At 38.2% G+C, this 21365-nt stretch overlaps 1 protein-coding gene across 7 annotated transcripts in view; it reads left to right on the top strand.

Annotated features, from left to right (window-relative positions):
- Positions 1 to 21365, top strand: part of KLHL31 (kelch like family member 31) — a 142611-nt gene that overhangs the window by 109546 nt on the left and 11700 nt on the right. Inside the window, exon 1 of one of the 7 annotated variants that reach the window (XM_025419048.3) lies at positions 9328 to 9654. The exons of the other annotated variants lie outside the window; for them this stretch is intronic. The gene's annotated coding sequence lies outside the window, so the exon portion shown is untranslated. Of the gene's footprint in view, positions 1 to 9327; positions 9655 to 21365 lie in introns of those variants that run through there. 7 annotated transcript variants of the gene reach the window in all.

Raw genomic sequence — 21365 nt, 5'->3', positions numbered from 1 at the left:
CTTGCATAAACATAAGCCACTATGGTCTCAAGATTTTATGATTGCCAGTCTTTTTAAAAGGGGGGTGGAGGCAGGAATGAAAATGGTGAAACTCAACCAAAAAGGCATCATATCCCTCCTTTCAATTTCTTTAAATCTTGCATAATGATAGAGCTTCTGACCATGATGAGGCAGAAAAGAAGTATTTTAATGGAAGAGCTGGTTGGGTGAAAAAGGAGAGCACAGCAGGAAAGATAGAGCAAGGTCATCACTTATCTAGGGCATTGAGTGAAAGGGACTTTTAGTCTTTTAATTACCTTTTGAAGGTAATTTGACAATGCAACTAATGAGAAACTAATCTTTGGCATCTTGCTTAATCTTATTTAAATCTTCTTAATTCCAGAGTTAGTGGGTCATTAATGCAAGCAAATGGGTCATTCCTAGAGTGAGAAACTTTCTGAGCACTGACCATGTACCAGTCATCATACTGGGTATAGAGATTTAAAAAAAATAAAAAGACACTGCAAGGACCTTTTCTTCCAAGATGTCCCAGGTCAAAGAGGAGAAAACCACATTATTATAATGTGGTAAATGCCATGAGAGACAGCTATAGCCATGGCATCACAGGAACATGGAAGGAGTCACCTAACATTGCCTGGAGGTAGGTAGGAGAAGAGGAAGTGGACGGGTCAGGGAAGGAGTCTACAAGAAGAAGGTAATTGATGGAGAAACACCATCCAACACTGTTAATAAAGAAACTTATATCGTTTTAACTCAATATGGCCACAGGAACACCGTGGCCAGGAAAGCACTTTCCTGAATAAGAGGCTTCTACATTTTAGATGGGTTGACTCTGCAATAGTGCCACACCAGATGGGTGTTAGTCCTCAGCTTTCATATGTAGATTATTTTTATTATTTGATATCTAAAAACAACCCTCAGTGGCTGTACGCTTACAATCATTGGAGAAGCAGGCTGTGAGTTTTGAAAACTGTCATATTTTTAGAAGTGCTTGCGATGAATTTATTTTTCTCTTTACAAGTGTGTCTTTATACCAAAACAGTACTGCCACCTTTAAAATGTCACAACACAGCATGTGGCTTACAAATCTCCTCTTGCGTCAGGAACTTCTTAACTATTCTGAGCACCGTCTATGCACAATTGGCATCTTTGGATGTTACTGGGATAGGCTGTACAAATTCATGAATTAGCTGCAGTTTCCATGAAAATGTTTACTTCATTGATTGGCCTCTTGTTTATTTTCCAAAAGGATGAAATTAATGGGACCTTTGAACACCTCTGTTCAAAGAACTTACCTAGTCAATGTTTTCTGCTTAAAACCTATGTGTTTAAAATCATGAACTATGGGGCATCTGGGTGGCTCAGTCGGTAAGCAGTTAAGAGCCGGCTCAGGTCATAAGCTCAGGGTCCTGGAACCGAGCCCATGTGGGGCTCCCTGCTCAGCAGGCAGTCTGCTTCTCCCTTTCCCTCTGCCTCTGCCCCCCACTCATGTTCACCCCCTCTCTCTCAAATAAATAATATCTTCAAAAAAATAAAATCATGAACTAGATCCCTCTGTGTCACTTTGAAAAGACAACGTTTCATGTCTACTATCTGAAAATTCTTGGCATATGAACTCTCCTAGCTCTGCTGTTCCATTTGTTTTAGAGAGTCTAACTAACAGCAACTCTGTCAAAGATTACTATTCCCATAATAAAAATGAGAGACATCTGTCAGTTGACATCTCCAAACCTTTTTGATATTTAAATAAAATTGGCTTAACCTTTCTAAGTCACAGCCATTGAGAAGTTCCATGTCCTCGCCAGGATTTCAGGGAATAACCCAGAGCCCTAGGTTCAGGTATGTCACCTCTGACTCCAAGTTACTGCTCTGTTGAGCTGTCCCTCACAGCTCATCTCCATAGCTCTCTTCCCATTTTTGTTCTGCCCCAACCTGGGTGGCATTTCATCAGTTTCCACTGAAAACGCCCACCCAGAATATTTATGTATTGCAGCCTTTACTGAAACTTTTGTGCCATGGAGAGTATTTATGGTGCAGAAATGCAAACTGCTGAAAACGGATCATTAACCACCTTTGTTGTTACAGGTCCCTCAGCCACCCTGCCATCAGAAACAGCTCCATCCTCACTGGCTCCCCTGCCCCCCACCTGCGGACTGTAGCTCACATCTTATAACTCAGCCCCTCTCCCTCAAGACTCCCACCATCTCCCGGCTGGAAGCAAAAGTGTCCACATCACTTTCCAGTGCCTATTTGTCTCCTGGCCTTTTTGGCCCCAGCCAAAGACCTACAATACTGCCTTTACTATATACAAAGTGCAACATTCTCCATCCTTGTCTTCTAGGAGGAACGCATAAAGTATCGATTTTGTTCCCTAAACTTTCCTGTCTTCTGCCTGAAATCAAACTGCATACTTCAAGCAACCTAAATTTTAGAAGCATGAAGGCACATGCTCAAACCCTTCTCAGGCTACTGTTTAAGATGACAAGTCATGCTTTATTTTCCAGGTTCTATTCAAAGAAAAACTTTTAAGACAACTTTTTTCCCTAAAGTTCAGTTTTTGTTTTGAACAGTTTCCAGAGCCCTAGGTTCAGGTGTGCAACAGAAGGAGTAATTGGGATAGGAGATACTCTGTTGACTCCCAGAGGCTATGTCTTTCTTCCAAATTTTCTTTCCACCTGCACTGCACGTATACTCACAGGGTCCAATACTAACTATTGGGCACTGGAAATAGGGCAAATCCAAATTTCAGCACTTAAAATGTAGCAGAAATATAAAAGACCAGATTTTGAAGACTTTGTATTTACTTAGAATGTAAAATATCTCATAATTTTATAATGATTGATTGTCTATTGAAACATTATAGATCTATTGAGTTCAGTAAAATATATTATTAAAATTAATCTTACCAGTTCCCTTTTTCCATTCTCTAATGCAACCTCTAGAAAATTTGAAGTTATATATGTGGCTTATATAAGGCTTATATTACACTCCTTTGCCCTCTGAAATACACTTAAATTTTTTTAAATTTTATTTTAGTTCCAGTATATTTAACATACAGTGTATTAGTTTCAGGTGTACAATATAGTGATTCAGCAATTCCATATATTACTTAGTTTCATCACGATAAGTGTACTCTTAATCCCCTTCACCTAGTTCAACCATTCTCCCACCCAACTGATAACCATCTATTTGTTCTCTATAGTTAAGGGACTAGGTTTTTGTTTTTTTTGTTGGTTTGGGGTTTGTTTGGTTTTTTTGTTTTTGTTTTTGTGTGGGGTTTTTGTTTTTGTTTTTGTTTGTTTGTTTTGGTTTGTCTTTCTTTTCCCCTTTGTTCAGGTGTTTTATTTCTTAAATTTCACACATGAATGAAATCATCTGGTATTTGTCTTTCTCTTGACTGACTTATTTCATTTAGCATCATATTCTCTATGTTGTTTGCAAGGGGCAGGATTTCATTCTTTTTATGGCTGAATAATATTCCATTGTGAGTATATAGTTGTATATACATACACACATATACCGCCTCTTCTTTATCCATTTATCTATCAGTGCACACTTGGGCTGCTTCCATAATTTGTTTATTGTAGATATTACAATAAATGTAGAGGTACATGTATCCCTTTGAATTCGTGTTTTTGTATTCTTTAGGTAAATACTCAGTAGTGAGATTGCTGGATCATATGATTATTCTATTTTTAATTTTTTGAGGATCCTCCAAACTGATTCCACAGTGGCTGCTCCAGTCTGCATTCCCACTAACAGTGTATGAGGGTTCCTTTTTCTCCACATCTTCATCAACACCTGTAGTTTCTTGTGTTTTTTATTTTAGCCATTCTGACAAGGGTAAGGTGATATCTCAGTGTGGTTTTGATTTGCATTTCTCTGATGATGGGTGATGTTGAGCATCTTTTCATATGTCGTTGGCCATCTGGATGTCTTCTTTGAAGAAATGCCTATTCATGTCTTCTATCCATTTTTTAATGGGACTATTTGTTTTTTGGGTGTTGTTGAGTTGTATAAGTTATTTATATATTTTGGATACTAACCCTTGGATATGTCATTTGCAATCTCTTCTCCCATTCAGGAGATTGCCTCTTTGTTTTGTTATTTCCTGTGCTGTGCAGAAGCTTTCTATTTTGATATAGTCCCAATAGTTTATTATTGCTTTTATCTCTCTTGTCTCAGTAGACATTCCTAGAAAGATGTTTTTATGGCCTATGTCAGATAACTTTCTGCCTGCTGTCCCTGCTGTGCATAGGATTTTTATGCTTTTAGGTTTCACATTTAGATCTTTAATCTATTATGAGTTTGTTTTTGTGTACAGTGTAAGTAAGTGGTCCAGTTTCATCATTTTGCATGTGGCTGCCCCATTTTCCCAACACCATATTGTTGAAGAGATTGTCTTTTCCCCATTGTATATTCTTGCCTCCTTTTTTGAAGATTAATTAGCTATATAATTGTGAGTTTCTTTCTAGGATTTCTATTCTGTTCTATTGATTCATGCATCTGTTTTGTGCCAGTATCATACCGTTTTGATTACTACAACTTTGTAGTATAACTTGAAATCTGGGATTCTGATCCTTCTAGCTTTGTTTTTCTTTTTCAAGATTGCTTTGGCTATTCAGAGTCTTTTTTGGTTCCATACAAATTTTAGGATTGCTTGTTCTAGTTCTGCAAAAATGCTATTGGTATGCATCTCTAATTTTCAGTCAGTTAGCATGTAGTCTGTTCTATTTCTGCATACCACAAAATTGAAAAAAAAAAAAGCCTTGAGACCAAAAAGAAACAGTTATACTGAAAATACTCTTTTAAAATTCCTTTGCATGAACAAAAAATTTATTCAACATTCATTTAACAATTTTCTAAATTTAAGTCATCAATAAACCAATTATTGATCACTAATACATGTCAAACACTGTGTTGTTGATTGGGACTATGGTTACAAACAAATCAGATACAGTCACTGCTTTGTGCAAAATGAAGTGGTTAAAAGCATAGACCTTGAAACCTGGGTCCAAATTTTGGCTCCATCCCTTTGCAGCATGTGCTCTGAGAGAAGTCAAAAAGCCTTCAGTTTTCTTTAAAAAAAAAAAAAAAAAAAAAAAAAAAAAAATATATATATATATATATATATTCATGAGAGATACAGAGTGAGAGGTAAAAACATAGGCAGAGAGAGAAACAGGCTCCCTGCAGGGAACCCAACCCAATGCGGAACTCGACCCTGGATCCCAGGATCATGCCCTGAGCCAAAGGCAGATGCTCAACTGCTAAGCCATCCGGGCATCCATTCTTCAGTTTTCTTACTTACAAAAGGTGAATCCTATATGATAAAAATATTGTATTATATTAGCTTATACATGAAAAGCACATAGAAGGGTACTGTAAAAAAAAAAAAAAGAAGGGTACTGTATTAGTTACTATTACTGCATAAATTAGCAGCTTAAAGCAATATCCATTTATTATCTCACAGTTTCAGTAGGTCAAGACCAAAGCAGAACTCAATGAGGGTCTTTCTTTCATGAAATCCAAGTACCACACAAAGTACTGCACAATTTGATTTCTGAGTCATTAGTTGATAAGCAAACCTCACAAGACAGCTTCATGTCAGCCAAAGCCACAAACACCATGTATGACACATTTGAACTGACAGATATTTGATGTGTTAAAAAGACAACATCAGTGCATGCGCCAAACCGCTGCACCACCCAGGGATGCCACCCATGGTGTCAGAAACAAGGGCGACAGTAGGGCAAAGCTAATCCTTAGTAGTTTTGTCCTCCTTGATTTTAATTGAAGCTCTCTCTTGAGCTTTGGCAAACAATACAGTGCTTGATCTCCAAGCCAATGGCTTGACCAGGGGTGGCAGCAGCAGTGTTATCCACCTTCTGGTGCTTTGTCAGGATGTTCACCAGGGTTGAGGTCTCATCTGAACATTCAACTGAGGAAGGATCAAGGATCCACTTGCAAGTTCATGCAGGGGTAGTTGGCAGGATCCCACAGGTTTGAGGGATACTGGACTAAGGCCTTCATTTCCTAGCTGGCTGTTTCTTGCCTGGGTATTTCAGGTGTGACACTGAGCTTCATTCAATCCATCAAAGGAGAACATTTGCTCTTAGGGTGGAAGTTGGGATCTTTTGTAATCGAGTCATAGTAATCATATCCCTTCAATTTTAAGGTATTCTATTGTTTATAAGTAAGTTACTGAAAGTTAAGAGATTATTTACTGCTATGAATCCCAGGGGACAAAGATCATGTAGGAGTCATCTTAGAAGCTACCTACCACAGATACCTGATACAGAATAAGTACCTGCTAGCTTTTGATGTTTATGGTACTTAAGTTCAGTGACAGGTTGTTGAATGTGAAGTGGAAAGGGAAATAGCATCTTGGAAGCAGTATAATTACTTTAAGGCAGGTAAGAGATTATTGTATATTTGAGTTACTTGGAGAGGGCTGGTTTTGCTGAAGCATGAAGATATCATAGAGGAAAACACAGATAAGGTGGCTGAAAGGCACAGTTATCCAGAAAAGGATTTAGGACTTAATCCTGAGGAAATGGAAAGCTATTGAATTTTCTGCAGGGAAGTTACATGGTGAGATTTGAAAATATCACTTTGGCTACATTGTGTGAAGAACAGGGTTGGAAAGAAGCCCAAGTAGACACAGGAAGAACATTTCAGGGGATTTCACAATGGTCCAGGTGAGAGGTAATCATAGCTGGGATCAGCATGGTAGCAGTGGGAAAGATATTACAGTTATGTAATAAAAGAACATGGTGAATGAGATTAGGAGACAGAGGTGCAGGGTGGTGAAGAAGAAGCAAATGATGATCCCAAGTTCACCCTTTAAAGAACTACATGAGTGATGGCTTGTATACCACTGAAGGGAATATTGTAGAAAGAGCATATTTTAAGGGAAAAAATGACTTAAGCCTTGGAAATAATGAATTTTAAGTATCCTATGAGATACTTAAGGCTGTATGAGCTCATCTGCCAAATGCAGCTTTGAGAATTGAGGAGAGTCTAGGACAGCTCTGAAGTCCCTTATCCTTCAAGAGTTGCATAGAAAATCTTCTTCTAGAAAAGGAGAATGAGAAGAAATAACCAGAGCAATTGGAGAAAAATAAAGACTAATAGGAAAAGAATAGTAGTAGAAGTGATTAGTCAACTGTGTGAAGTAATTCAGAAAGGTCAGGCACTGGCAAATATCCAAAAAACTAGGTGACTCAGGGTTATTTATGACTTTGACACAAACAGTAGAAGGGCAAACAAGGAAGCTTAGTTGGATTGATTTGAGGAGAAAATGGGAAGAAACATGATAGAGGCTACAGATATAAACAATACATCTGAGAAGTTGCCTTTGAAGAAGTGGAGAGAAATACAGCATTATCTGAAGGGGAAGATGGACGAAACTGAAAGCTTTGTTTTGTTGCACTTGTTTAAAATAAAAGAGTTTGTGTCCATCAAACAGAGGTAGAAATTGACTAGCAGAGATGGGGGTGGGGGTTTTGGGTAATAAGAGAGTAGGATGAACTGATACATCAAGGTTCCTGAACAGGTGGTTATGTCTGTAACCCAAAGTACCAGTACAGGGGCTGGGATTAGAAAGAGGGCTGTTCCATTTGAACAGGGCAAAGAAAGAAAGGTTGTAGCCTTCTTCCCAATAGAATTATAGATTTGGTATTAGAACGTTGAATGTGCTCTGAAAGAATGGATTTTATTGCCTTATTAACAAACCGTTTTCCTTCAGGTGTTAGGTAGCCAAAGCATTTTAAATCCTTGCTCCTCCAGGTGTGGTCTTTAGACTAGCAATATCAGCATTACCTGTGAGCTTGTTAGAAAAGCAGAAACCCAGGCTCGACCCCAGACCTACCTTATCAAAATTGATTTTTAACAAGGTTCCCAGGTAATTTCTGCTTACTTCTTGAAGGACCTTTCCATAATCATATAATCATTATCATAAACACTGATGTAAAGCTGATTTTTATCATTACTACTAACAAGAGAGTTGAACATCTTGGTCCTTGACTGGAATCAAGGTGGTGGAAACACTCAGGATCACTTGGGAGTGGTCCTCTGTTAGGTTTGTGGAAACTATAGAATAAAGAACTTCTTTGATTTGCTTCTGACACATTTGAAGTTAGAGATCTATGGGTGAAAACGAAGTTTTTTTAAAAAAAATCAAAATAGCTTCCCCTGCTAAAAAGCTGAATGGAATTTAAGTTTAAGTGGTAACTAAGGTGCTAACCAGTGAGCTGAGAGGTGTGGGAGAACTAGAGGCCAATACATATGGGATCATAGAGTCTCAGAGTTGGAAAGATATCAGAGATGATCCAGTGCAAGTGCCCAGCCAGTGGGAGAGTCCCTTCTACATCACCCAGTCCTATAGCTTCTTTTACCTCCTCACTTCCACTCATGAGGAACTGACTTCATCAATAGGACCCGTTTTCAACATTAAAACCCAGTTGTTATCAGAGTTTTCTTTCCTTATTTTTAATACATATTTCCCTGGAATTTCCACCCACTGGGCCCAAAATTAGCCATCATAGGCTATAAAATTTTTAACTGAATCTCCTTGTTGCACAAAAACCCTGAATACGCTTTCCATGGGAGCTTCATCTATCCTAAGTCTTCTCTTGGTACTTTTCTTCAGATAGTCCCAATATGCACAGCTTCTGAAGTTCTCTTCATTCCAGCAATCTCCTTCAGGATGCAGAGCAATTTCCTAGTGTGCCAATGGGCAAAGCAATGCCTACCACATCATCTGACTAATGATGAATAATTAGAATATTAATTTTCCACGATCGATTTTTCTATTGCAGCTTAATATCACATGAACTCTTAGCAGCCATTTCACACCCTTGGTGTCTTTTGAAAACTTGTGATCAATTGAAATCCTCTGATTATTCTGTTTTCACATGAAGTGTTGCAAAAGTAGATGTTTCGACCCCTGCATGTGTGCTAGAGTGTGTGTTAGTCTCAGACCTCCCTGTGGGTCACTGGAGAGTCAAGGAGTGGTCGCAAAACTCACTCTGTTAAACTATAGCATGACTCTTATTATTTTGATGCCACATGTGAGGTATCAAAGACAACACCTTGTCCTCCTAAACATGTGCTCCTCTTCTAAAGAACAGCCTATTTATAAACTGGATCTTTTCAGAGGACCTGAGGTGACCAGGCTATTTACCTTTTAGAAGCTAATTTTTTAGTCACATCCTTCCCTTCTTCTTACGGAGTATGTACCCTGCAATCCCTACTTCCAACAATTAAATTCCTACCTAATTAATTTTCTTTCCTCACACTCAGGGTAACTGACTCTGGACTTTTTTTTTTTTTTTTAAACAACTGGGCATGTCAAGAAACCCAACCCTCTCCACCAACCAGAGCTCCGCCTCTTCCCCAAGAGACCTGGAGTTGAAGGCCAAAGAGGGAGAGCCTGCTCCGTGGCAGGCTCTGTTGCTTTATGCAGTTGGACGGCCAAGGGTCACTCTAAAAATTGCTTCTGCTGGGGACTCATCAGGTGGCTGTTGGTGGCTCCCCACTGCATTTTCCTTCTTCTCCCTCGCTGTCTCTCTCAACACAGATTGCTTCCCAAGAGGAGCCTCCTGCTGAAAACTCATCATCACACATCCAGACGCCACTTCACACGGGAGGGTAAGGAGCTGGGGCCATGTTCTCCAATTCCTGTCTTCTAGATTCTAGGGTGCATATGGGTCTGTGGGTGGGAGAGGGTGGAGGTGTCTGTGTGCTCATGGTAGTGGAACTATATCACTGAGGCAGTCCATAGCGGGGCCACATTGCTCACGTTCTAGATTTGAAATTGGGAGCCAGAATACATTTTCTTGAAGTGTAAGGAATGCTATAGATCAGGAGAATATCATAGTAATAGAAACACACAGGGGGATGCCTTCGAAAAGTAAAATAGTTTGTTATTTCCACGAATAATTTTAAGTCTCTAGAGCCTAATGTATGTCTTTCTTCCTCTATAGATAAAAGGAGGGACAAAGTAAAATTCGTAGGTTTTGTTCACAAGGTTTAGAATTCCATCTTCATTTGTATCAGGAACCATGTCAAACAATTACTACTTGATACGTTTAGATGAAATACAATCAATCTCAACTCACTTGGTGGCACAAAAATCAGAGAACTCCTTGAGTTCCCAGGAATACTCCTATTGGTAAAATAGAACCTCCCCCTAGAAAGAGAACACATTTTTGATTTACCCATAAAACGAGTTTTGGTTCTCAGTGTGCGCCCATGGCTATCCCGACCTACGTTTTACATTAGGAGTGAAACGGTGCAGTGGAAAACCCCCCTCGACTTGGACTTAACTTAAAATGGCAAAGCAGCAGAAGCTGGAGTGTTTCTATTCCTGGCATCAGTGCTGATGAGCTGGGACAGATGCAGGGACTGGAATGTGACAGGATAGGGGGAGGGCGCAGCTGATTCGCCCCTTTGGCAAGGACACATTCTGGGATCCCAGCTCATTCTGGCATAAGAGTGACAGTGACACTTTAGCACACATGGCTTTTCAGCTTGCCCTGTGTAGAGTCTCTCCCAGGAGGCAAGGGTGGAAGGACAGCAGAAAAGAGAATGTTCTCAAATATAAAGTGACAATTCTTTTCTATAATCAGCTGTAGGAGATTTTCATCTGAGCGCTGTGTCGGGCCAGGAGGAGCTTCCTTCCAGTGTAATTCTTTCACAGGGACTTGCCCGCTCCTCAAAGAGAGTAGAATTATGTCACCATTCCTTGTCTGCACCATTCTCAGCCCAATGATTCTGGGTTTATTTTGGGTCATGGGTCTTTCTCAGAACCTCATGGAAGCTCTAGGCCTGCTCTACAGGAAAATACACATAAACACCCACGTATAATATGTTCCATAATATTCTAGAGATTTCCATGAAATTCATAGACTCCCTTGAAACCCAACCCAGAGCAGGGCTGCCAGATAAAATACAGAACACCCAAGCTACATTTGAATTTCAGATAAAGCACAAACCAGTTTTTTGTGTAAGTATGTCCCAAAATACTGCAGGAGATATACTTATTCTAAAATAGGATTCATGGTTGATCTGAAATTCAAATTTAACTGAACATCTTGTATTTTTATTGGCTAAATCTGGCAACCCAGACCCAGATGCATGCCTCCCAGGTGAAGAATTCCCTGTCCCAGTGGGTGTATCTGTATCTGATATATTTGATTCTAGGATTCTAGAATAAAACCATAGTGAGGGGAGAAAAGATAAAGGACCAGACTTTGACAATTCTGACACAAAGGTCAGCTGTTCATTCTTAAATCTTTGTAAAGTTTTAGAACTGAAAGGTACACATCTCCTCATCTGACAGATGGTTAAACTGAATTCCTAATTAGTTGATGTTTTGCCATAGGTCTATTCGATGGCTAAACCAAAAAGAACACAAAAACCCAATTTCCAGTTCTGTGACAACCAAAGAGACATTAACCTAAGAAACTACATCTCTAACCACCTCTCCCTAAAACATAAACACACAAAAGAGTAAGAAGAGAAAGAGCTGTTTTCCTGAAATTTCAACAAAACCCAAACCAAAAATTTTAGCACTGGATCTTGTGTCCTATATCTAATCTTGGTGAATGGAATTACAGTTAACTTTGTGTATAGTTTCTGTATACTTTACAGATAAAAGCCAGGCATAATCCTCTAGCTAAGTTGAATCATATGGAATATTTGTTTTGAAACAAAAATTGATAATTTCACATTCAACCCAATGCTTAAAAGGAAGCACATTATGTTCTGATTAACAAATTCATGCAGGATATCCTTGAACCTGTTTCTATTTTTGGCTTATCTGATTATTGGAGTTTTATATCTTTACTACCCATAACAGGATTAAGAACTCCAAAGGTTCTGTTCATCCTCAGATTTATTTTACACTCAAAAAATTTCAGTGTTCAGACTTACAAAGAATCATTTGATGTTCTCTATATCCAAATTTTTATTCTACAACCTCAGGTCCACCTCACCCAGTCTCTATCTTCTCATGCTGGAAAGAGCTAACTTTTTAACCTGCTACAGATTTTAACCTACCCTGGGCTGAAGGGAAGTGATGATGGAGGTCAAGACTCAATCTGGGTTTGCGTCTTCGCTCTGCTACAAATTGGACCCTTGCTTGACCTTGGATATGTCTTAAACTCTCTCTGAACCTCGATTTCATTTGTAAAATGAACATACTATAACCTATCTTTTTGGATTTCAGTGATGCTTAAACTTAAACAAAAAATCATGTAAAGTACTTCACCCAGGGCTCAGCACACAGTAAGTTCTCATTTAGTACATGCTAGTTACATAATTATTATTTTAATTAGAAAGTAAGGTAACAGTTTACAGTTAATACATAATACAGATTCATACTTGGTGATTTATATTTAGGAATAATTATTAACGTACTTAGATTTTTTTTTGTTTTTGTTTCTGTTTTAGTTTATTTCTTTTATTAAATAGTGGAATTGATAGTTCCAGGGATTTTGCTTCTCTATTTTCTTATTGTCTATACTATATTTATCTTTTTCATTGATTTGTATAGACTTTTTTTTTTTTGCTTATTACAGCCTTATTTTTATTTTTATTTTTTTATTTTTTCCTTTTTTTTTTTATTGGTGTTGAATTTACCAACATACAGAATAACCCCCAGTGCCTGTCACCCAATCACTCCCACCCCCCGCCCTCCTCCCTTTCTACCACCCCTAGTTCGTTTCCCAGAGTTAGCAGTCTTTACGTTATGTCTCCCTTTCTGATATTTCCCACACATTTCTTCTCCCTTCCCTTATATTCCCTTTCACTATTATTTATGTTCCCCACATGAATGAGAACATATAATGTTTGTCCTTCTCCGACTGACTTACTTCACTCAGCATAATACCCTCCAGTTCCATCCACGTTGAAGCAAATGGTGGGTATTTGTCATTTCTAATGGCTGAGGAATATTCCATTGTATACATAAACCACATCTTCTTCATCCACTCATCTTTCGATGGACACCGAGGCTCCTTCCACAGTTTGGCTATTGTGGACATTGCTGCTATAAACATCGGGGTGCAGGTGTCCCTGCGTTCCATTGAATCTGTATCTTTGGGGTAAATCCCCAACAGTGTAATTGCTGGGTCGTAGGGCAGGTCTATTTTTAACTCTTTGAGGAACCATCACTTGCCATCAGGGAAATACAAATCAAAACCACAATGAGATACCACCTCACACCAGTGAGAATGGGGCAAATTAACAAGACAGGAAACAACAAATGTTGGAGAGGATGCGGAGAAAAGGGACCCCTCTTACACTGTTGGTGGGAATGTGAACTGGTGCAGCCACTCTAGATTTTTTGGAAAATACAAAAGACGATAAAAAATGTGACGGCTAAAAAAAAAAAAGTGACGGCTTACATGATTGCCCAGCTGTTTATCAGATGTCGAATACATGACACTGAGAGCCAAGATCTGTGGTGGGCAATGGGAGGAGAGTGTGGAGCTGCATCTCTGTTACCCTTCCACCTAGTTTTTAAAGGGCAGCTCTTCCAAGAATCCAAGAGGCTGTTCTGGGTAATCCTGGATGGAGCAGAGAGGGTAAGAGGCTATGGTGTCCATGCCAGAGAAAGAATTTTCTTTCTGGCTTTTCTGCACAGGGTGAAGATAGTTTGGAAGCATATAGAGCCTTTCATAACCCTCTGCACACTGTGCAAAGTCTTTTCTTTCACCCAAAAATGGAAGGGACAGGAAAGGATTTACAGTGCCTCTAAATAGCTGCTCATCTCATTACACAACCTGCTTTGCTGTAGCTGGTCCTCTTTCCAGCGATTCCTGCTATGGTCGGGGCTGTGTGAAAAGTACAAGTTCTAGCTGTCTCAGGGAGTATGTGTAGTTCTTCCTTTCTTTGATCCCCAGGTGGGAGGGCTCCCCCACCTCTGCAGGTCACTAGAGCTGGGTAGGAAGGAAGAATCAAGCCTGATGTGCTTTAAGAAAATGAAGAAACAGTTTTGAAACTCCCAGCCATGGGCACCTCAGCAAGGCTGTTCCTCCCCACACCGACCATGACTGCAACCAAAGCCCTGCCTCAGGTATGGTAGCCACGGTGATTGCCCTGCTACCAAGCCTGGAGAATCCCTGAGCAGCTGGCCACAAGGCACTTACTCAGTTTAAAAAGAAAAGGAAAAAGCTTGAAAAAAATAACAATAGCTAAAAACCATCATCCAACTCTGAACTAATATATAATTGAATCAATAAGGATGGGATGCTTTTAAAATTTATTAACTTCTAGGTTATACTCTATATTACACATGAACATATATATATGCAACCTATTTTTATTTTTTATTTATTTCTATTTTCAAAATTTTTTTCCAACTCATTTTTAAAACACCTGTTCCTCACAGCCATGTTGTGGCCTATCACTGTGACCATCATCAGCAATCACTTACAATACGACCCAGGGCACATAAGTGAACATTTGTACAATTGTAGAAGAAACAGTGAGAGTTCTTGGCTTTAACTACACGTTCACATATGACCTAGTGACAGAATAGCATATTCTGTAAATATTCTATTCCTTCTCATCCCTCTTTGTTAGCCCATTTAATCAGCTCGAAGGCCCAACACTATGACCAAATGAGTAAATCAAAGAGGATTAAACTATCCCATTTTATCTTCACATATCTGCTCCTTAAGGCCACCCTTTTGCAACTTTCTCCCTTTAAAGCTATCCTTGGTCTTCATTTAAATGTGATTGTGTAAGTACACTGGTTGGCCAAGTGGCATGGTGAATGTGTGTGTGTGTGTGTGTGTGTGTAAGTGCTTGCACATGCATGGATATGCCCAGTGTAACATGCCTGTGTCTGTATTCCTCAGGAAGACCCCAGTGTGAGGGCTATGAAGAGTTGTTGAAGGCTTGTCAACCTGCCTGATAAGAATAGAGCCTCTTGGGGTTTGATCTGCAGTAATGAAGAAGCTAGTATTCTCTGCAGTAAGGCTCTGAGTTGCTGCCCTTACCATTCTTACTGGCCTGTACTCCTCCTCAAACTGAGAAAAACAGTGGCCAGAGCCCCATGCAGGGCTGACAAGGGAGGAGAGCATTTGTCAGCAGATAGCTCATGATCATCTCTACAGCCTAGAGAACAACATCAGAGCCTTGTCCAGCTTTCGGAGGGGTGACTGATCCTCAGGCTCCTTGGAGGGGTCTGTGGTGTCCTGATTGGAGGAACAGGGCACAGACTAAGCCTCACCTCCAAGGTGCACACGTAGAAAAAAAATGTAGTGGCAGCTCTAGTCAAGAAAGATTGAATTTGCAACAATATCTGGGAAAATATGGCCACTAGGAAGTTGAACATAGGCTCTGGTTTCAGTGATCTCTTAAATGGTCTCCTGACTGTTCTTCTCTTTCTTGCCTCCCGTAGAGAGAGCTAAAGAAGCCAGTTATCTCTACAAAGTGATTTTGAGGGATCAAAAAGTTCTCTTATTTTAAAAATGTATATATTAAAATATTATTGAAAATATTAATTAATAGGGGCACCTGGCTGGCTCAGTTGGTAGAGCATGTGACTCTTGATCTCAGGATTGTGAGCTCAAGCCCCACACTAAATGTAGAGATTACTTTAAAATAAAATCTTTTAAAAATTAATTAATAATATTACAATCTAATTAATTAAATTAATTGATATTATTTACAATTTGATTGAAAGAATAAATAGTATATATATAATAAACAGCTGACTCTTCAACAACATGGGGTTTAGGGGCACCGACCTCCTGCATAATCAAAAATTTGTGTATAACTTTTGATTCCCCAAAAACTGAACTACTGCTATACACAATTTACTGGAGAGACAAACTCTTTATGCAGAGATGATTAAGGTCACACAGCATGTTAAGAGAATACTTCTTTTTTTTTTTTTTTAAGAGAATACTTCTAACGAGCTCTTTGCAATAGCAACAAGAGGTGACTACAAAATTATTACACGGTATAGTATGTACTATAGTTACTTTTATGCAGTTATGACTTCATACTGTATCTTTACACTTGTTTACATTTCTTTAAACTACAAATGGTGTCATGCATGGTCTATAAGTATATGGGTAAGTTTTGATAAATTCTAAATTTTTAAAATAGATTTGTGTATATCTTATGGTAGTAAATAATAGACTAGTATCTGTGTACATTTTATGCATTCATGACATACCAAAATTTTTCTTAACTTTTTCAATATTTCTAGACTACCTGGGTTTGTCTGTAAATTTTCTCAAATTATTGCAAATCTCTGAAAAAATTTCCAATATGTTTATTGAAAAAACCATGTGTGTAAGTGGACCCACACAGTTCAAACTTGCACTGTTCAAGAGTCAAGTGTGTGGTATATGTTGTGTGTGTATATATATATATATACATGTATATATATATGTATATATATGAAATAAAAAGTGGCAACATGAAATAAGAGAAGGCCTAGAAGAACTAATGATTTCACAAGGGCCTCAGGTTATCTTCTCTCTTCCTGGAGATTTCTTAATCCTTCTTGATCACATATGAATTTATTGAGTTCAAACCCTTTCCAGCATCCAACGTCCTGTATGTTTTGGCTTAATATGCCCTCCCACTGTCCCTCATGACTCAGCCATCTGAGTCTGCCCATACCATGCTGTGTCATGGCTCCCTGCTTCAGCATAAGGCATTTCCTCTACTTCTAATGACCTTATCCCTCCTATACACACTCCTGTTAAAATCCCTTTGTTTGGTACCAGAACCAATAAGACTCCTATTATCTGTGAACCTTCTCATCCCAACAACGCTTCACCAAAATAACCCTTTAATTTTGCATTGCTTACATAACCTATAACCAAATGTCCCAAGTTTTCTAAACTTCCAAGGTTACCTTTATCCTTCATATCAAAATAAAAATAATCTGTTCCTCATCCTGTATAATTGCACAAATTCCATTTTTCTCCCTAGTATTTTCGGAACCCCTGGAAAATGTTCCTATTTTCCAGAAACCACCCTTGACCCCCCATTGTTATTTGCCATTTCTCATTCTGGGTCACTGTGTAAGCTTGTCCCATCTTGTCTCCTGCTCCTCATGATTGCTTTTCTAAAATGTGGCAGCTTTCTGATTCCCTTCACCTCAAGGCATAAACAAGTCACTTTTCTATTCCCAAAGAAACAGATAACAAGGGTGGTTGATTTTAATGAAAATGACTGAAATTTTTTTTTGATTTTTTTTTTTTAATTCACGGCATCCTAACCTAATACTTTTTTTTTTGAGTTTTTTTTTTATTGGTGTTCAATTTACTAACATACAGAATAACCCCCAGTGCCCGAAAATGACTGAAATTTTTTGAACACTAGCTTCTTGCTGAATACTCTGCCAAATGCTGTATAGGCATTTTCTCATTAAGTTTTCATTTTCAACCCTATAGGCAGGCACCATTACTATCTTTGCTTTAGAGATAAGTCAGTGGAGACTCTAAGAGGTTAGGTAATCGATGATATAAGTAGCAGAGCTGGTATTTATGTTGCATTTTATTATCATTCAGTTTGAAATATTACCTAATTTCCCATGTGATTTCTTCTTTGGAACATGGCTTATTTATAAGTATATTGTGTAGTCTCCAGATCTGTGGTTTTCATAGTTTATTGTTACTAATTTCTAACTTAATTCCAGTATGATCAGAGAACACACTCTGCATGACTTCAGTGCTTTTAAATTTATGGAGACATATTTTGTAGTCCAGCATAGGTCCTGTGTTGGTGAGTGTACCATATACACTTGAACAGAATGTAGTCTGCAGTTGTTGGGTATAATGTTCTAGAACTATCAGTTAAGTCAGGGTGATTAATAATGTTCAGATAATCAATATCTTTATTGATTTTTGTTGTCTAGTAGTTTTGTCAGTGTCTGAGAGACTGGTTATTAATATTTTAAATATAATTGAGGAACTGCCTATTTCTCCCTTCATTCTGTCACACTGTTTTGCCACACATAATTTTGAAGGTCTGTTCTTTGCACATATACATTTATATTTGTTATATCCTTGTGATGAGTTGACCTTCTTATCATTATGAAACTCCTTCTTCATCACTGGTAATTGTTTTTTTTCTTGAAATGTATTTCACTTCATATCCACACCAGTCTTCTTATGTCTACTATTTCCATGGTAAATCTTTTTGCACTCATTTATTTTTTACCTATCTGTTCTTTGTATTTATAGTGAGTCTTTTGTAGACAGCATATATTTGGGTCTTGCCTTTCTTATCCATTCTGAAAACCTGTGCCTTTTAATGACAATGTTTCACCCATTAACATTTAACATACTTGGTAATATAATTGGATTTAGGTTTACCATTAAATTATTTGGGCTATTTTGGTCCCCTCTAATTTTTGTCCCTCTGTTTTAACTTCCCTGCCCTCTTTTGAATTCCATTTACATTTACCTATTGGTTTTTCAGCTATAACTTGCATTCATTAAGTGATTCTTTTAGGGTTCTGCTGTCCATTACCATAGTCATCAGTCACATGTGGCTATTAAACACTTGAAGTTTAGCTAGTCCAAAATGAGCCGTGCTGTAAGTATAGAATACACCTATGTTTTAAAGACTTAGGATTAAAAATAATAATAATAAAGACTTAGGATTTAAAAAGTAAAATATCACATTAATAATCTTATACCACTTACATGTTGAAATAATATTTCGTATATATTAGGTTGAATAAACTTTATTATTAAGATTAGTTTCAAAAAAATTGAAAAAAAAAGATTAGTTTCACCTGTTTCTTTTTAACATTTTAATGTCACTACTGGAAACTTTTAATTGCATATGTGACTCTATTTCTATTGGACAGCAGTACTCTAAGATTACAATGTGCAAGGTTAAATTCTCACATGTACAGAGCTAATATATACCACTTCACATAAAATATAGAAACCTTGCAACTGTATAGATTCACTTACCAACACCCCATCCTTTATGCTATAATTGTCATATGTGCTACATCTAGAAATGTTAGAAACCCCCTAAGACAAAGTTATCAGTTTTGCTTTGAAGAGTTATATGAATTTTAAAAAGGTTTAGAGGGGGAAAACATTTTTAATATGCATCCAGATATTTATTATTCCTGATGCTCTTCATTCCTTCCTGAAGATTTAAGGTTTCATTGAGTTTCCCCTTTTGGGATCTCTCTTTTCCAGAATTCCCAGCTCACTTTCCAGGGGATATAGTGGCCACAAACTGTCCTCTGATTCTTGGATGCAGTGACACTTTCTGGTGGAGTTGTAGCTGCCCTGTGAAGTACCAGTTGCAGTCTGTTCATAGGTGAAAAGCCCCCAACAAAACCGAAACCAAAACCCACCAAAAAACACTCCAAAATCTTGCAAGGATAGAGAGACTCATCCTATGCTATTTCTTTTTTTCCGACTCTTGACTCCTCTTCAAAATCATCCTGCTTTTTATACTCCCTGCCATCTCTTGGTAGTTTCTTCTACTTCTGTCAACACCCCTCCAATCCACAGCCCCCAACTCTTACCCACTAGAGCTCTTTAAACTCAAACAGTCCTTCTTCAGAGGCTGGGTCTTCACAACAATACCATATGGTATTCCTAAAGTCAGAGAGTGAGCTAGTCCCAATTTATCAACTTAATTAAGGATACTTGAGGATACCTTAATTAAGTGTGATATAAGAGAATAGCAATGTAGAAAAAGAAGATTTAAAAATCATATATTATTGCTTCTACAGTCCACCTTTGGATTCTTTTGGAATCCCTTGCTGGCCCTTTATCTCCTTAGCCCCATCATATTGCTATGTTATTAAGGCCAGACTCTCTTTTCTCCAGAAACCTCACAAGTACACCCTGTCCCTGGGACAAGAATGATTTAGTACAGTATACCAATTGCTAGAATAGTGAGACTGTTTTATACTGAGTTGGTAAATAGCCAAATAATCAGCCAAATAGTTGCTGCCCTGACCTCCCCCAAAACCCTCTCACCCCACCATCCTTTCTGAGAAGACCCTGGGCCCCACTATTATCCAGCAGCTGAAGACTTACACAGAGTACTCCAGGGAAGCCCCTGGAACCCAGCTCTGGAACTGTGGCCTATGAATCCATACTACTTAGTAGGTGTCCTGCTTTATCAGTTGCTGAATATCTTTAATACCACCCCATATGCTACCAATGCAAAGAGTAGTTGCCCCTTATCCACAGGGGATACCTTCCAAACCCGCGCCTCATGATGTCTAAAACTGCAAATAGTACTGATGCTTATATATACTATGTTTTTCCTATGCATATATACCTGTGATAAAGTTTATTTTATAAATTAGACATAGTGAGAGATTAACAACAATAACTAATGATAAAACAGATCAATATAACAACATATTGTAATCAAAGCTATGTGAATGTGATATCTCTCTCAAAATATCTTATTGTGCTGTACTCACTCTTCTTCTTTTGGTAATGTGAGATAACAAAATGCCTACATGATGAGATGAAGTGGGGTGAATGACTGGGGCCTTGAGATGTAGTGTTAGGCTACTATTGACCTTCTGGTGATATGTCATAAGGAGGATCATCCGCTTCCTGACCACAGGTTGACCATGGGTAAACTGAAACTGAGGACAGAGAAACCACAGATAAAAAGGAGGCTGCTATAATCATTTAATGATAGATAAACAGAATATTTAACATTTCAATCTAAAACATTCATGTTAGTCCTCAAGTTCAAGATTTCCTTCAAAATAATGAGTGGTTATAAGCCGTATGTCTACATGAATAAAAACTACTCCAAAGGGATTCTTCTAGGAAAAATAGACAAGGCTTTTCCCAAAGACACATCAGGTGCTTCTACTCCGGATGGTAGAAACCGATATTTAAAAAAAAAAAAAAAAAAAAATTTTTTTGCTGTGCTTGCCTAGTTACTTGTTACCATTTTGTACTTGTCATGTCTTGTTTGTCTTATATTACTTACATATTGTATTACTCCATCATTCCCAGCACAGTGCTGCCCACACAGCAGTAGGTGTCTGATAACTGCTTGCTGAACAAACTCTTTAAAATTTTCCCCAGAAAAATCCATCACGGGGCCATTTACCACTAAGTCAAATGCATTTGAAGACTAAACTGATGGTGGGTTGAAAATCTATTTCTCCAGGTAAGGATGCATCTGGCATTGGTTGCAAGAATGAGGGAGGACAGATGTGCTGTAGTTTGTAAACAAGTATAAATATGAATATTACAATCTGAGCTTAATGAGGAAGACAAAAGTCCTGGCAAAGAGATAGATCTCTGTTTCCTACCTACTTGCTATGCTTCTTCCACATGGAAAGGAATAAGACAAACACAATAGAACTGTTA

This window comes from Canis lupus, chromosome 12 (assembly GCF_003254725.2).
Source record: "Canis lupus dingo isolate Sandy chromosome 12, ASM325472v2, whole genome shotgun sequence".
In the NCBI taxonomy this organism is placed as follows: domain Eukaryota; kingdom Metazoa; phylum Chordata; class Mammalia; order Carnivora; family Canidae; genus Canis; species Canis lupus.
The sequence above is the reverse complement of the archived record's forward strand: the minus strand, read 5'-3'. Positions and strand labels throughout refer to the sequence as shown.